Below are 18369 nucleotides of genomic sequence, written 5' to 3' on the forward strand. Positions count from 1 at the left end.
AATGAGAAATTAGGTAGCCTTTTCATGGACTGCTTCTTTCTGGGGCTGGCTCTTTGCCACTTCTCTACAATTGACTTCTGATTCTGCACTGGCTTATTGTGGAAATGTTTCCTCTCATTATCCAGAAATGTTGTCATAGACATTTCTGCTCTAGGGAATGCTTGGGAAACTCTTTAGCAGATAAAATGATTAACCTCTTACATTGAGGCCACCACTTATACTAGGCAGAAATCTCAGGAAATCTGACAACTTAGAAAAGATCAAGCCTCTATCTGTTTTGGGTACATAAAACACAGCAAAATATTCTTCATAAGAGTCCAGTGTAGCTAAGGGATGAAAGAGAATCATATGTACAATCATGACTTGGATATGTCAAATAAGAATTTTTTGACGTATCTCAAAATATAAAACAGTCATATAAAATTCTTGGGAAGCAAGATCAACCCTACAGGAGAAAGAGTTGGCCATCTGAAATGGTTACTTATGGATATAAAAGATCCTATGAGCTGCTTGCTTTGTGGAGAGGGGGGACTGTCTTCTTCAGTGACCAGGCTACTTGGTTCTTAGAAGGGAAGGACAACTCCCTCCTTAAATGCCCCAACTGAGAAAGAAACAAGACCACAAGACTGGGAAACTGTGGTTTGAGCAGGATGGTTACTTGTGGTCTAGGTTTTTCAGAAAGATGTCCTTCATATTTTTCCAACAAAAGGTTAGCTAAATAGCACATAATGGTAGGGCTGATTTTCAACCCTTTTATTATATTTGTAAAATCTATTCTATTGATAAACTGCATGTACCATTTAAGCTTGTCAAAAGCATCCTCCAGGAGTGAGCAGGGCTCCCTTTGTATTGATTCCCAGTGTCTACCCAAGCTTCTGATCCTAAGTCAAGTGGGCCCCTGGCACCAAAGAAAGGAAAGGGGGAAAGAAAGAAGAGCTGAGGTTGTAAGAACATTGCACTCTCAAGAACACCTGCAAGGTCAGCCCTTTCCAACCCATGATACAATTCACAGGCCATAGGAAACTTAAGAAGAAAGAAGACGACAGTATGGATGCTTCAGTTCTACTCAGAAGGGGGAAGGAGAAGGGGGGAGGGAAAAGGAGGAGCAAGAGCAGGTGTGGGAGGAGACAAGGGAGAAGTACAGAGGGTCGGGAATTGAGAGGAGCTATGTAGCAGTGGGGTATGGGAACTGGGGGTAGCCAGTAGAAAGTCGCAGATGCCAAGGACCCAAGAGGTTCCCAGGACCCGACAGGGATGGCATTAGCCAAGATACCCAACAAAGAAGAGAAAGAACCTGTAGAGATGATATCCCATGGATAGGCATGGTCCCTGGTTGAAGGATGGGGCCACCCACCCACCCACCTCAAAATTATTAATCCTAATTGCTCCTGTCTAAAGGAAAGCAGGGACAAAGAGAGGATCAGAGACTGAAGGAAAGGCCATCCAGAGACTGAACCACCTAGGGATCCATCCCATCTGCAGACACCAAACCCAGACACTATTGCTGATGCCAAGAGATCAGGCTAACAAAAGTCTCACCTGATATCTGAAAAGGCTTTCTATAGAGCCCTGCTTGTCTGTGGGCATGCAGCCCTGCCTATCTGCAGGCTCTTCTCTTCAAATTCAACCAAGTGCTGATCAAAAGTATCTGGAGAAAACTACATCTCTGCACTGAACATGTGGAGGCATTCTTGTCATTACAGTACAGTATAAAATTCATTAACATAACATTTACAATCATATTATGTATTTACTATAAGTAACCTGCACATAACACGATCATCTTATATGAAGGTCTTTAATACACACAGATTTTGGTGTCCATAAAGGGTCCGAGAACCGAGCACCAATAGATGCCACAAGATACCGTAATTCATTTAATCCTCACAGAATTCTTCTGAAGTAGGGGATATGTATGTGCACGTTACAGATGAGGAAGTGAAGTCTGAATTTGACTAGCTTGCACAAATTTGCATGATGCCCAAGTAGTTGGATCAGAAATTGACCTCCTGCTGGCTAAATTTAGATGAACATATGCTCTAAACAGGTTAGGGGATGTCAGACTATAAACAGGTTCTATAAACAGGAAGTGAATTTTAGTGTTTCAGTTCATCTGAGGTAAAAATACTGACTGATTAAAAGTGAAGAAGTATGGCTGAGGTTAGCTCATCGGTAGCCTGCCTGAAAGTAAAAATGATATATACTTAACTAGTTTCCAAAATCACTGAATTATTTACTCCATCCAACTGAAGAAAGGAGAGGGACCTTCCTACCAAGCCTATTGTAAGAAAATGCCTTGTCCCAAATCACAGAAAATTTTAAAGAATGGGATCAAAATTGTCTCTGAAAACCCACATGGGAGACTCACAAACTTGATCTCAGAAATGTGCTGTGAATTCATCCCACATAGCAAATGGCTCTCTCTGAAGCAAATTGCTTTCAGATGAGATTTTTTTCACTCAAAGCTTTTTGTCCTACAGCCCCTTCTATTTCTTTTAATAATTCTAAACATGAATGATAATTATTAAGTGACTATTTCCTGAGCTGGTTTCGACATTACACGTGGCATAGCACAAAATGAGATGTGGTTTGAATGCATTTGGGGGAGTAAATATTCAGAGGAAAGAGGCTGGGAGAAAATGTTAGAATTTTTTTTTAATGAAACAATTGTCTTCGGGGATAGCGCATAGCCACCCCCCCACCCCCACCCCTTGTGCTCCCATGTATTTCTAATTTTCTAGAAAAATAAACCTGATTGCTGCAATAAAAATGTAATTTAAAAATTATACATGATCAAGAAAATCATTAGTAATCCAGCTTTTGTTTCTACGCAGCTCTTTGAAGAAATAACTTATTATCCAGCTAAGAAAACTCTCTTTGAACCACACAGACGTTAAGTGTACTTTTATGAGACCCTCCAGAGTGTTATAGCTGGCCCACTAATCCAGAACAATAAAGAAAAGCAGGCATTCTGTCTTTAACAGAGGAAAACATTTTTTCTTTAATTTAAAAGAAATAATAAAATGGGCTTTAGACTACACTTGAATCCTAGCTCAAATACTTCAGCAAATTAGCTCATCTCTATGAGCCCTGGTTTTCCCACACATAAAAGCAGTTGCTAGATTTAAATTCGAAAGCATAAGTCAAACCCCGCCAGCTCAGAAGATGGCAGCCCCGACCATCAGAAGACTACTGCAATGCCAGTTTCCTGTTCCTTTGTTCCTCTTAAGCTTGATTCAGCATCTGACATTGACAAGAAGCACAGGACCTGCATTAGGAATGCACCAAAGAGCTAGTGACTCCAAACTGGGAGACAGAGAAGAGTGGACAGTGTTCTCCAATCAGCAATCGGTGTATTTTAATCACTCTTGCCAATATAAAATGATCTGGTTCTTAAGGATCATTTGACTTTCTGAAAGAGAAAGAAAAACAATGTTACTTGACTTTAAGCTTTTTTTTTTTTTTTCCGTGAAGTAATCTGTTACATTCAGTCACCTTGCTTGTTTTCTCACTTTCTGCTTCTCCTGTCGTCTGATTTCCCCCTTTTTCTATATTTCTGTCCTATTGTATTTTGGATGGGTGGAAAAGCAAGATAATTCAATAAACACCCAAGTTGCTAATCACTATCATACAGCTGGAAGACACAATGGATGTGATTTGATCCATGGCATGTCAAAGTATGTCACTATGTCAAGAAACATTTCAAAGAAAACTTTACACCACTAAGTTTAAAGATTTAAAGGATGGTGACAGGCCCACACATCTGTCAGAGCTATCCTTCTCCCTGCAAACACTTCTTTGCCTCCACTCCTAACCGTGGCAGTTTCATTAGCAGCCCTGTAATTCTTCACAGATTAGATATATTCGTGATGTTTTTGTAAATCTCACAGTTCATATGAGTTATCAGTGACAAAACACTATGAAGTAGGGTTAGACAAACGTAACTGAAACTACATCAGACGTGGTTTCAAACTCTTTCCTTATTGTTGCATTTGTAAAGGTGGCAAGGCTTCCCTGCCCGTCTTGTGTTTCAAACCCTGGAGTAAGCAGAAGCCCTTCTGAAGTGCTGTCGGAACACTTCCCACGGTGCTGCTCCTCACCACAAACCATCCGGGGCTGAGGCACCACCTTACACGCTCTCGCTGTGTGTGAGGTTTTCATTTTACACACTGTCACAATGGCGACTGACATCACCCCAGCTGTCCATCTGGATGAGCCCCAACTCCCTTGTAAGGAAGATGGATTTGTCCTGTCATTTTTGTACATCAGGATCCCCTGTGGTTCCTGAGCGTGGAATGCTGTTTAAGACCTATTACTGTATATATTTATAAATATAGCCTTTGGTTGCTGCTGCCAGGTGGACTAAAAAAGATTAAATCTCAAGGAGCCATTTAGAATCAGAGTGTACACATGATGTGGTCTAACATGCGTGCACACTTCCAGCTCGTAAATACCCACTCCAGATAAGCAAAGTGTAGGTACCCTTGACACAGTGTGTGTGTGTCCTACAAAATGACACTTGGAAGGACAAGTTGGCAGTGGAAAGATGCTTTCTAGATCCAGGTATATCCAGTAATTGCTGTCCTAGTGTTTCCTTTTTAACACAGTTTCATGCATTGGTTGACGGAATGTCAGCTTTCAAGCACAATCAGGTTATTTCTAATACTTATCACAAAACCATATCAAATGAATACAGTCTGTTATAAACAGTCATAAACAGAAATAAAAGCAGAATTTAAGTCACTGTGCTTGAAAAAAATATAAAACAGATAGATAGATCCTTCTCTCTGTCTTTCTCATAGTGATGAGAGAAAGATGAAGATGAAACTCAGAGCCTCATGCTTAAGATGCAAACATCTCTTTTTTTAACATAATGTTTTGTTGATTCTTTTGGAATTTCACATCATGCATCCTGATTTCCATGCATTTTCAAGTCCTTCCATGTCTTTCAATCTATGGCCTGCCCAAATCTAAATAATAATAATAATAATAATAATACTTAAAACCAAGTCTAATTTGTGTTATCTATATACTTAGTGGAGCATAGTCACACCCTCATTAAATAGAACTGAGTCCTCTCCTCTTGTACCCCCACCAGAAGCTATCAATTGGAGCAAGTTACAAGTCAGCATCCTTATCACATTTCTTAAGAGTTCTCTTCCATGGCTTCCTGTTCAGGCTGCTACTTGTTGAAGAGTTGTGGGGTTGGAGTGTAGGCAGGGGTTGCCACAGAAACCTCCTGTGTCCCTCTTTCTCAACTATGCATCTACAGTCATTGCTATCACTGCAGAAATAGCTTCCTTGCTCTTTACAGTCATGGAGAGCACGGGTCCTGGGCCTCCACATGGTGTCTGACGATAGCACAGACCATAAACACAGCCCTCCCCAAACCCCGCTGCAGTAGGACCATGGACCCAGACAAGGCTCTCAGAGGCAACACGTCAGCATAGTCTCATGTAGCAGCAAAGGGCACGGATGTCTGCATGACCTTCGGGTGGTAACACAGGCCACCGACATTGACACAGACCCCAGACAGACATGGCCCTTAGTGTCAGCACAGATCATCATAGCATCATAGTCTCTGGTGGTAGTGCAGGTCCCTGGTGTTAGCCTGGTCCCCACCATTGTTGTCCCTTCGGGTCCGTCTTTCTCCATAGTACACGTACCGCTCGGTTTTTCTTTTTCCTATCTATCACATATTTGTTCACTGTAGTGGTGCATGCCACCCAGGGCATGAGGCAGAGTGGCCTAGCTCAAAAATGAAAACATTCCATCAACTGAGTTATGTTCTCTGCCTGAGCATGTCACAGTGTGCATGTGGATGGCAAACGGCAGACAGTTTGTTTGCGATAACTGGGTCCCACCTTCCACCATAAGTCCTAGGGATCGAAGTTAAGTCATCCAGCTTGGCAGCAAAGGCCTTTACCCTCTGGGCATTCTGATTGGATCCAAAAATTGCTCTAGTAAATCAGGATCAGATCTTCAAAGTAGCCCTCGATTTCTTAACTGTAAACAAGTTCAGACAGCCAATAACGAGTTCCAGGGGTTGACTGGATGCTCACTGTGCAGTAACCCGTATCTTTACAAATTACTTTAAGAACAGAGAGATTCAGGTCACTCTGTTTACCTTCTGAAGTCACAATAAACAGCTTTATTCTGAGATGAACCTACACATGGAGTCAGGGGGCAGGTTCCACTACCACTGTGCAATAGACAGGAAGTAGCAAGAACACAGGCGTAGTTAGAAAAGCTTCCATATCTCAACACAGCGGGTGCGTGAGCAATGAGCGCGCGCAGCAGCCACAGGGTTAGTTTTCTAATTTGATCCCACAAGTGATCATTGGCCTGTGTGAGACCTGAGCTCCATCCTAGGGAAGGAGATGGCAGGAGGCAGGGATATGGTGAACTTCCAAACCTCTTCTGAAAAACAATACAGCAACTCGGTCCCCAGGGAGTGATGGTAGACATTTTAACGCACTTCCTGGTAGGAAATGTTATAAATGGTGTGTCATATATGCCAGTCACTTGAGAGGCATCCCAAGGGTCGAAGCAGACCCATTGGTCACCAGTAACTGTAATACAGATTACAATCTGATGATACAAGCAATGAAGGCTGGAGGGGTCAGAACGGATGATATACAGAAAGGATCTGATATACACATCCGATTTTAAAAGATCTTAAAAGAACACAGACCTGGAAGATAAGAAAAAAGATCTAGTGGAAAAGCACAAAAGCATGCAGGTGCAGGAATACACAACTGAGGGAAGGTGGCCAGTGGGTTTGACTGAGGACATCAGGAGTCAGCCAATGAGTGTGGAACTGGCAAGGAAGCCTAACTCTTCAAATGCTATCCATGTGCCTTGCTGGGTAACATTTTGAGCATGTGAAGAGAAGACTGAAATAAAATTACGTTGAAAGAGAGAAAGCTCGTAGTGACCGTCTTCTAATGCCCAGCTTAAAAACTGAGGCCACGTGGCTTAATTACAATCACATGTAGCACTGTGAACAAACAACACGTGTCCCAGGTTCTTCTTCACTAGAGATTTCAGTTCAGTGTGTTTCAGAAAATATGTATGCATATATTTTATATGATTATATGTGTAACTCATAGATAAATTTCCCAGATGGCTCCAGACCATCACTATGTTGGGAAGAACTGATACAGAAGGTGAAATGGGGGTCTCTTACGGTATTGACTTGCAGAAAGTGGTGAAGGCCACATCAGCCTGACTCAGTCTAACCTGAAAGGCAAGCTGCTAAATTGAGTCAAAGTTATAAGCCCTAGCTGACATCTGGAAACATTTGCAGGAACTTTTGACCCCTGAAAATGGATTGCTCTTATGCTGCATGAACCTGTTGACCTCCAGAAGTGCATTACTCTTACGCTGCTGCGTTTAATGTTTAAAATAAAAAGGGTATTGTGTCTGGATTCTAAATGAATCTCCAGACTACGTCTAACACCTTGCCTCCGTCTGTGTTCTGCCATCATCATCTCACAAAGAGAAGCATGTCCCTGGGAGGTATAATCCTGTTCCATGCTGCATCTCAACCCTAAAGAGATGTTGGCAGACTACACTATCGATATGTTTTTAATAAATGAAAAAAAAATGAGTAGATTTTCAGTCTTCTGAAAATCGGTGGGGAAAAAAACTGACACTCACACATTGTTTAGAACCATGTCTCTATTACCTATTTCACATATGAGAACCTGAATGATTCCCTCATGTGCACCAAAATTCTGTAGGCTTTAAAAATATACTCTAGAAAGTGCCAAGATAAAGTAGAGAAAAATAAAAAGGCAAAGCCCAGAGCCATGAGTCAACATGGTGGCTTTCTTCCTGTTTTACCTACTCATGTCTAAAAGAGCATTTCTGGCCCATAAAGATATTACTCTTTCATTTTAGAGTTCTGGGCATCTGAGAGAGAGCACCACTAAACGCTTAGAGTTTAGTCTCTGAGACTTGGTCGGCTTGAAGTCTTTATGTCTCTAAAATATACATAGCTATGAAGGCTATGACATCTATTTTTATTTCTTCAAGCAAGATTTCAAACATTGGTGCTGAGGGGATGGGTCCGTGAATAAAGTGTTTACCACACAAGCATGACGGCCTGACTGGCCATGATTCCCAGAACATACGCTTAAATAAAAAAATTAACAACAACAACAACCAGTGTGGTAGCACACACTTGTGATTCTCATTCAGGGAAGGACTCCTAGAGTTGACTAGCCATCCAGGGATCAGTGCTAGTCCCTGTCCTCAAAGGTAAGGTGGAGAGCAGTTGAAAAACACACCTGATATCAGCCTCTGACCTCTACAGCCCTCCTTCCCCCATCTCTCACATGAAAAAAAAAATCTAAGCATCTTAACCGGACATAATTGGACTTTGTTTTTGATGACTCTGGATAACTTTTCATTAGCATCTTTTAAGGATCTTTTAATCACAGCAATAAAACAGGGAAACTGAGGCCCAGAGATCCAGTGTCCTATTTGAACCACACAGCGTCAGGTAATACCATAAGTGAAGTCCTTCCCACTAAAGAGCAGATCCTCCTTTGGGGTGCTTTCATGGCTGACAGGGTGGAATGGATCTATTTTAAAGCTGTCAATGCTTCGATTGGCACTAACAAAAGAATTGGGGCAAAATAGCATCATGATGTGGAGGTTCAGACCTTTGTGGATAAGAGTCTTAATTTTAAATGAAGCATTTTACTAAAATGAGAGAAAAATAAGCTGACAGACTAGAAGAAAGAAGCACAAATCACAAAATCTGAAGTATGCTTATTCTCCCTTGCATACGTTTCTCCTAGAAAGCCGTTTGGGAGAAGGCGACCACAGTCTGAAAGTAGAAGTATTTTCATTACTATCATCACTTTATATCACATGACAATGATTTTAAAAATATAAAATAAAATAAATGACAGACCAAGTTGCTTTTATTATTGGTTTTAAGTACGACAATGAACTCCCTGACTGACTACATCTAGGACCAACAACTACCACATCAAGTATCCTTGATGGTCACTTTGGAAGGACAAGTGTTTAAAAGTCCACCACTGATATATGTCATTGCCAAAAAATATCGCTACTGTGTGATCAAGGAAGCACAAGGTCTGAGATCTTAGGGAAGGTTATAAAATGGCTACTGGTAGATTTTAAACAGTTCGAAGCACATCGAGGCACATATCACATCCAGGTGATATGCGGTGAGGAACACTCAAAATACCATACAAGGACCCCACAGACCACTCAGATGCAGCTCTCACCTTCCTTAGACCAAAGAATCTGTGCTTCATCCCCCACCAGGGTCAGATCCTAGATTGGTCTTCATCTCTTATTAACTGACAGGTGTAGATGATAAAATTAATATAAATACTATAGGATGATCCCTGAAGGTGAAATGCTGTAATATGAGGAGGTGACAATGTAAAATGAAGGGGCCTCTCCCAACACTTAGTTTCCTCCACTCCTAGTTTGCTACTTAGATTTCTACTTCGTATTGTCTATTGTGTTCATAGCTCATGTCATGTACACAGAAAACACTCTGGACCTGGAGTGGAGAGTTACCCTGGCCTGGGTTAGAAACCCGTAGTTCCTTTCCTCACCCCTGGTTCAGGTTCTGACCCTCATCTGAGAGAAACAGTGATTTTTAACAAGAAAAAGTGGTTTCGGGGCATTGCACTCCTTCACCTGTGGTCAAAGATTCCCTGGGGCAACTTCCATGCACAAACCTCTCTCTCAGACAGGAACAAAGCACACCACAGACTCTAAGGCACACCAAGAAACTCACTGCCTTGACAAGGAAGTATCTTTAACTTTGCCTTGCCAGGCATTCTTGTAAACTCTGTGACCAGAGACCCGCTCTCCCTACCTCTGTCAGGACAGGAGAAAACAGCATAAGACATTCAGAATCACGAGGGAATTATGCAGTGTATACTTAAGCACATATCTGATCAACTCAGAACAATAGTGAGCACTCGGGATGATTTGTACTGCAGAAATCTGAGCTATCAAGTCACCTTAAATTCTGAGTGGTTGTAGAAGTAGAGGGCCTTTGCTGCATAATGTGTGCCCATGCAAATGAGAAGTTTAGGCACAGTGGCACTGTGACATTTGCTTGACCTTGTGTACTCCACATACACATGAATGCACGAAGGCTTTCAGCACTCAGTTTTTGCCCCCAACTTTTTCCCATCTAGAATTCCTCTCTGTCTGGTTACACAATATTATAAGGGCAAAGGTGGGTTTTACTTAACTTGCAATTTGGGTAAGTCAACAAGAATTTTCAATGATATCTGAATTTAAGATGTCTCCTCTTTGCAAATAAAGTCACAAGTTTCTTCAAAAAAAAAGTAATCGCTTAATAAGTTTTAAATATTTGAGAATGCATGGACATCAATCTAATTAGTATGCTGCTTAACACATTTCTAACCACCTGCTATTCTGACATTACGCTGAGTAGATACTCTCTCTCCAAGGCCAATTAGGTTCTTCATCTGTGAAGGGTGTAGGAGGTGATAGATTATTGTTGCTATGTAAAAGAAAAATATCACGTTCATTATTATCGCTTTACAGCCTGCTTTTTCTGGGATGCCTTAATTTTTCTCTCACATTCATTCCTTTGACTCATTTAGTGGGCCTTCTCTCCTTGCCGGCTGTTAGTCATAAGATGCTCGGAGTCAGAAGTCATTAGCTAATATGACATTCGTCTTCTTTCAAGACTTAATTGACTCACCAAGAAATAGCAGAGACAAGGTTTTTAAATACCCTAACAGTATATCAAAATTCAAAGTTTATATCAGCCATTAATTTTTAAAAAGGATTTTATAGTTACACATATGCGTGTCCCATAGGTTGTACGCCCCGTGTCTGTGCAGATGCCAGAAGGGGACTTCAGATCCCCTGGAGTCTCGGGTAGTTATGATCAGCCTGACATGGGTGCTGAAACATGAACTCAGGTCCTCTGAATGAGTAGCAAGTGCTCCTATCCATTGAGCCATCAACTCATGCTATCCCATTCTAACCAATCAAATACAGGCTGTCTTAATCATTGTTCATTGTATTATCTAGGTATTACGGACTGTAGCGGGTTAGTCTGATGCTGCTTGTATTCTAATGCTAAATACTGGCTTCTCAAGATGTGCATGTCCTTGACAAGCAGATCTTCATATATACCAAGTGATGCTATGTAACCTTGCTCCTTAATTTAAAACTAGTGGTTGGATAAAGAAGCCTACAGCCTATAGCTGGGCAGAAGAGAGGTAGGCACAGCTTCGGTTCCCAGGCTTGGGGTCTGAAGCAGAGACCATAAGGAGAAGACGAGACAGAAGGAAGAAGAAAACATCGGGTAGGCGGATCGTGAGAGTATGGTCATGAGGGCTGGCCAGTTGGAGCTGGAGAGGCCCGAGCGGAACATAGCAAGTGATAGCTTAGATTTAGTGATAGGGAAGTAGACAAAATACCATAGAGGGTTGATATATGCTCAGCTCTAGTGTTCTAAAACTTATTATTAATATCAAGGTTTGTGTCATGTATTTGGGAACAATATGATCAAGGATGAGGTAGAAACCCCCAAGTAATTTTTACTACAATAATGGACAGAGAACATTTTATTATTAACTAAACTGGCCCAAAACGGATATTTAGGATGAGAAGAATGGGAGCAGACATGTGACTATTTCTTTTTATTCTGGTAATCTTAATTATGAACCCTAGCTTGGCTTATATTTTAGGGCCTTTTTATAACTTGCTTTTACTACTATGACACAGTGGAAACTAATTTTAAATTAAAGCATGAAACTATTCTGTTCTTTATTTCAGGTCAAACTGAATAACTAGGAATTTGAGTGACAACGGAGAGAACAGTATTTGAAGTACAGCTCCGCAGAGTAGTCTACACAGGCTTTCGGTTCCATAGAGAACAACCAAGTTTTAAAACCTGAACTTAAATAAAGTGGAAAGAGAAGAACAGAGACAGCAAAGAAAAAAAAAGAAAAAAAAAAAAAAAACGGTTTCATTCTACTGCTCTGAATTATTTCTTTCTATTGTGTTTTTGCTCCTTGGTCTAATTCACAGACATTTATCTCATTATCTTGTGGGTAATTCATTGAGTTGGGTGGTTAATTTTTATGCCACTTTGGATGTTGTCTTTTGTCCATCTCAGCCCCACTTTCATTCTTCCTATTGGGACGAGGGAATTGCATTCCATTCCAGTAGAGCCTCCAGACTCTGGCTTACTCCTCTCTGCAACACGATTAAATTGCCTGCATTGTTCCAGCGGCTGCTCCTTCCCTGGAGCCAAGTTGGCAAGGCTGTGTTTTGAGCCGCAGTGCTTTAATCTGAGTGCCTAAGCAGAGCTTTTAACACAGTGCTGGGTATAGGATCTTGAAGTAAGTGCAAGGTCGAATTGTTTGTTGTCGTCGTTTTCCCTCAGTCCCAGACAGCACTGAAAAAAAAAATTATAAGAGAATGTTTTAAGGCAAAGCTGATAAATGGCCAATCCCATATTCCTGACACTTGTAGCCCTTGGATTCTGCTCTGCCAGAACTGATCTGCCCGGCAGCAAGGTGAAACCATCTCCTCCATGTCCACAGACAGTACTTGACCTTGCCTAGAGTCCAAAGACGCACCGCAGGCAATGTTTGATTTTAGGACATAGACTCTCAGAAACTAGTCTGAATTAGAAATATTACTTTGCTGGGCACTTAATTGGTTTCGTTCACAGTTTTAACCAAAAGATGCTTCATTTTACTCAGGAGACAGCATGATCCTTGAGAAAATAGAATCTGGTGACATCCTAAATGAGGGATTCCTTTATGAAAGCCTTCTGTTGGGCATGGAATTAATGTTACATAAGGCATGTTGGAAACACCGTTTTCTGACAGCAGCTTTTGTTTATTTAACGGGCCTCCTCTAGGACCTGTTATATGACAAGATTTGCTTTCCACGGAGCAGTAAAGTTGGTCAGGACAGCTCTCCTCTCGATGGTCTATAGTCAAGTGGGCAAATGAGATGCACCCGAGGAGCAGGAACCACTGAGCCCAAAAACAAATGATCTATAAATGGTTAACAATCAAATAATCATGCTGTCTGTGGTGGTTTGAATATGCTTAGCCCAGGGAGTGGCGCTATTAGGAGGTGTGGCCTTGTCGAAGTGGGTGTGGCCTTGTCGGAGTGGGTGTGGCCTTGTTGGAGGAAGTGTGTCTCTCTAAGGGTGGGCTTTGAGACTAGCTATCTGAGAAGACAGTCTTCTCCTGGCTGCCTTCAGATGAAGATATAGACCTTTTAGCCCATCCAGCACCATGCCTGCTTGGATACAGTCATGCTTCCTGCCTTGATCCTCTGAACCTGTAAGCCAGCCCCAATTAAATGCTGTCCTTTATAAGAGTTGCATTGGTCATGGTGTCTCTTCACAACAGTAAAACCCTAACTAAGACACTGTCTGAAGGAGTAAATTGGTACTTCATGCTGATGAATTAGAAGTTTCCCAAAGAGAAAATATATGTCAAAACAGAGGGAAAGAGGTCTGTGGTCCTGCAAGATCCAGGATGTCTGAGCAAGAGGTTGGATGCTGGAGACAAGGGTGGAAATTGTGTGGAGTGTTAAGAGATTTAAAAACTAGCAAGAAATAAAGAAGACAAAGTAAGGTTGTTTTTTTGTTTTGTTTTGTTTTTTTGTTTTGTTTTGTTTTTTGTTTTTTGTTTTTTTTTTTTTTACCTTAAGTGTAATATGTTTGCCTGTTGCTAGTTCTTTTGAGGAACACTCCTCCGAGTTGGCCCAAACTCAGCAATGAACATAGAACCCAGGCCTGTCCTATTAGAATGTTCCATACAACCAAGTCATGTGCTAAGTTCAAGGACAAATGGATAAGGGACCATCTCCATAAAAATAATGACCAACTAAGCACCATATGTATAAGCCATTGGTTACACCATCCCTGTATTTACAAAGGGATATGTCCTTATCTGGTTCTGTGACCTTCCCTGCTGTTTTGGAATTTTCATTAATTTTACCCTTAGACTTACTTTTTTTTTTTTAAATGAAGTCAATGGAAAAGCAAGACATGCACATGAGCACATTTCATCTGCTACACAGTGTTTACCTGCAGCATCCCAGTAGATAAATGACATCTTATTGGCAATTACAGGATACTCTGAATAAGTATGAGTTACATGTAAGCTCCAGACACACAGCCCAGGAGGTCATGCTTTCCATATGATTCTTTGTTTCATTTTTATTTTATTGATTTCAGCCCTCAGTTTGATTATTTGCCATCTACTTTTGGGGGGTGTAATTTATTCCTATTGTTCTAGAGCTTTCAGGTGTGTTGTTAATTTTCTGGTGTGAGATCTCTCCAGCATTTTTGTGTAGGGACTTAGATCTCTCTGGTATTTTTGTGTAGGCACTCAATGCTATGGACTAGTCTCTTTAGAACTACCTTCATTATGTCCCATAGGTTTGGGTATCTGTATTTTCACTTACATTCAATTCCAAAGAGTTTTTAATTTCTTTCTTAAGAACAACTCTTAAGAGTTGTTCAGTTTCCATAAGTTTGCAACCTTTCTGTTATTTTTTTATACCCAGTTTTAATCCATGTTGGTCAGATAAGATGCATGGTGTTATTTCAATTTTCCATATTTTTGAGACTTGTGTCTGTGATTAATTTTGGAGAAAGTTCTGAGTTCTGAGTTGCTGAGAAGACAGTATGTATTTTTTTATTTGTGTAAAATATTCTGTAAATACTTGCTGGGTCCATTAGATTTATGATGTGATTTAACTTCTGCACTGTTCTGTTTAGCTTTTGTCTGGGTAATCTGTCTATTGGTGAGTGGAGTATTAAAGTTACTCACTATCACTGGGTGAGGGTCAATATACGATTTTAGCTAAAGTGATGAGTTTCTTTTTATGAATTTGTGTGTCCTTGTGCATAACTTTTAGAATTGGGAGATCCACTTGGTGGATTTTTTTTTATGAGAATGTAGTTTCCTTCCCTATCTATTCTGATAAGTTAGAATTTGAAGTCTATTTTTTTCAATTATTAAAATGGCTGTAATTGCTTGTTCTTCAACCCATTTGCTTGGAATATCTTCTTCCTTCTCTTGACCCTGAAATAATGTCTATCATTGCTGATCAGATATGTTTCTAGGATATAGATGAAAGGTGGATCCCGTTTTGAATCCAATCTATTAATCTGTGTCTTTTTGTGGCAAAGTGAAACCATTAATATTGAGTTATAATTAGAGCTATTTATTGATTCCTGATATTTTATTGTGATGATGTGTAATTTTTACCTCTTTTGATTTTTTTTTTGGTCTGGGATTATTTAATCTTTGTGTTTTTATGGGTACAGTGAACCTCTCCAGATTGAAGTTTTCCTTTTAATGCCTCTGTAGAGCTGAATTGGTAGATGAATACTGCTTAAATTTGGTTTTATTGTGGATTATTTTTCTCTGTGTCTATTGAGACTGATAGTTTTTCTTGTTATAATAACAGCCTTGTTTTCACAGGCTGGCACCTGTGATCTCTCAGGGTTTGTAGAACATTGGCCTGTGGGTGGGAACAGAGAGGTCATAAAGGAAGACAGAAAGGATAGTGTGATTCAACTCCTGAATTCCTGCAAGCTGTGGCACTGGACGTCCCAGGTAGAATAGGTGGCTGGCATGAGAGGATAGAGGTTTGGCAGAGTTCCCAGGAAATGGGAGGAGGGAAGGATGGAGGAATGGAGAAAGAGAGGAAGAAAGAAATGGAGGGAGGGGAGTGGGAGGGATGAAAGAGAAGCCCCGGCAAGCAGTCTGCCACAGGGCAGAAGAGGAGACCAGGGAAACTGAAGTGGCAGACTGGAAAGTAGCAGACAGCCTACCATGTCCATGTCGGGTGCGGCTACTGGACATCATTTCCTGATTCAGCTGTGGTTTCTAGCTCCAGATCTTCAGATGTGAGTATATAACATAGAGTGTCTGCAGAAACCATGAAAATAAAAAAAGGAACCATGGGGAAGGAAGAACCACTAAAGAGTGGAAAGCAAGTGATTTGAAGGGGAACGTGAGTGAATGAGGGGAGTAGAATAAGTTAACTGGGTGCAGGAAGGGAGGTCGATAGATACAGAAGGAGAAGAGAAAGAGGGTAGCATAGCGCTAAGGATGTCTGTAAAAGCCATAGGCATTCATATTATTTATTGACCTAAGTTACATACATATTAATATTACTTACCTGAATGACATCCAATACATAAAATTATATGTGTGAACATGTACATATGTAGTTCAAATGGCTTTGTCACACTTGAATTGACAATACCCACCCAAGGAGCATAGACTAACAAAACTCCCAATACCAGGCACCAGAAACAGCCTCCCATCCAAGTTGTTGACCATGGGAGTCCAAATTCTCCCAACAATGTAGGTCGTTGCCATTGCCCTTAACAACTTCATAGAGGTTAAAAGTAAGCCCCTATGTCTGAAGACACCATGCACTTAGAATTTGAGCTGGCTCTGACCTGAAGTCCTCCTCTCTAAAGATCAGATTTCACAGTACTGAAGGCACTGTGCAGCTTCCCCGGGGAGAAAAGCAGTGGATGCCGATGTTGCTTGAGTGGCCTCCCTCTCACGCTGAGTCCTGTAGGTTGAGTCATGTCATTCCTGAACATGGCTAGGACATATAAAACTAACTTTTAATCTCCTGCTGTAACTGTTGTCTAAAGGCTTACTACCTCTGTCTGCTAACTTAGGCCTAGTCCTGGAAGCTTCTAGCCTCCATACACTCTAATCTGGGCCTAGAATGCTTCCAACCTCTAAGACGTGCTGATGAATAAATTCCTGCTTTCTTGTTCTTTCTGAGCTCTGGCTGGTTCATCTGAGCTCTTCTGCCTCAAGCTCCTCTCCAACCTGACTTACTCAATACGGCTTTTCTGGGCCTCTGAATTGCTCTGCTTGGCCTCTTGCAATGTTTTCTAATCTTCTGGCTCCTTCTCATTCTCTAGCTCATTCTCCCTTCACCTGTGTCTAGTTTGGTCTCTCTTCAACCTGTCTCTGTAAAACTCTCCCGGTAAAACTGCCTCCTCCCTCTCTGTGCTGCTCCACTCTCTGTCTCAACTCTACTGTACCACTCTCCACGAACTCTACTGTATTCCTGTACTGTGCTCTCTTCTTCCTGTTCTTCTCTCTCTCTCTCTCTCTCAGCTTCCCTTTCCCCTCTCTTCTGGTGAGAGCTGGGCAGTTCCTATTCTGTCAAATCTTTCTCTGACGCATCACTCTTCCTGCCACTGCATTACACATCACCTTTAAACATGGGTGCTTCCTTCTACAAACTAACTTTACCTTCATAGTTTGGGATTAAAGGTGAGTACAAAGGGTGTGCCTTTATTCCAGCCAGAAAGATTAAAGGTGTGTGCTAAGGGCTCAGCCACACCCCAAATAGAAAGAGGTCCAAATATCCTATAACCGACACTACCTATCTGAAGCCCAGCCGATTTCCCCTGTAAGGTCCATAAATCCCACCAGGCACTTGTGTAAAGGAGAGTAGGAGGTCTGCTTTGATATCACAGCAAAGCCACATTCTCTAGTTCTAGCCATTAAAGACATTTCTATGGCTATTTCTGTTACGTCTATTTTAGAACCAATTACCCTCTTCAGAGCCCAATACCTAACATCTCCTTGAATTACATTGTTTAATTGTAGTTTATAAGATCGCCTTGTAAATCAAAGAACTTCCCTCTTTGTGAATAAAATTAAGTGGTACAGCTAGTGCAGTTCTAAGAAACAGAAAAAACAAGTATGTAGATTTTTACTGTAAAAATCAATTTTCTTCCTAATTCAAGTCCTCAATAAAAAAATATGATTTTTCACCCTCCTATTTTCCTATAAGTCTTAGCCTTCTCAACTATGGGTTCTGTGTTTATAATGCTCTCCAAATGTCCTGTACCATTCTCCGGATACATAAATCTGCAAAACAAATTTACCCATGAGCAGCTCAGGACTTGCTGACATCAATTAAAAATAAGTGGTGTAAAACAAATTGATGAAGGATAATTTTAATGCAACATCATTTCAGCTTACATGCCTTCCATCTCTAAAAATAAGCCAACCTGAACAAACAAAAAAAAATTTCCCTAAGAAACAAACAAACATTTGTTCCATTCAATAAAACAAATTGCTTTTATGTTATCTGAAAAGGTTCAGTCAAACACAAATATTGGCATTGAAACACAACACATGAATACTTTTGCATAAGTGCTTTCAAAGCATCCTTTTGTGTGATTTAATAAAAAAAAAATGGTGCTACAGTTGGAAAAATAATAGGACAGGAAACTTTGTAACATACAGTCGAATGAAAGGTCAGCTTTGTGGCACGAGTAATGGCCTTTATGGGGCT

The 18369-nt window shown here is 40.9% G+C and overlaps 1 long non-coding RNA gene across 2 annotated transcripts in view; it reads right to left on the reverse strand.

The window, feature by feature from the left end:
* Window positions 1-2730: 2730 nt before the first annotated feature.
* LOC143435241 (uncharacterized) overlaps window positions 2731-18369 on the reverse strand; it is a 37769-nt gene continuing 22130 nt past the window's right edge. The window contains exon 3 of one of the 2 annotated variants that reach the window (XR_013105370.1): window positions 2731-3412. This is a non-coding gene — a long non-coding RNA (uncharacterized LOC143435241). Of the gene's footprint in view, window positions 3413-12294; window positions 12446-18369 lie in introns of those variants that run through there. The other variant, XR_013105369.1, reaches the window with a different exon arrangement.

The sequence above is a fragment of the Arvicanthis niloticus genome, chromosome 20 (genome assembly GCF_011762505.2).
Source record: "Arvicanthis niloticus isolate mArvNil1 chromosome 20, mArvNil1.pat.X, whole genome shotgun sequence".
In the NCBI taxonomy this organism is placed as follows: Eukaryota; Metazoa; Chordata; class Mammalia; order Rodentia; family Muridae; genus Arvicanthis; species Arvicanthis niloticus.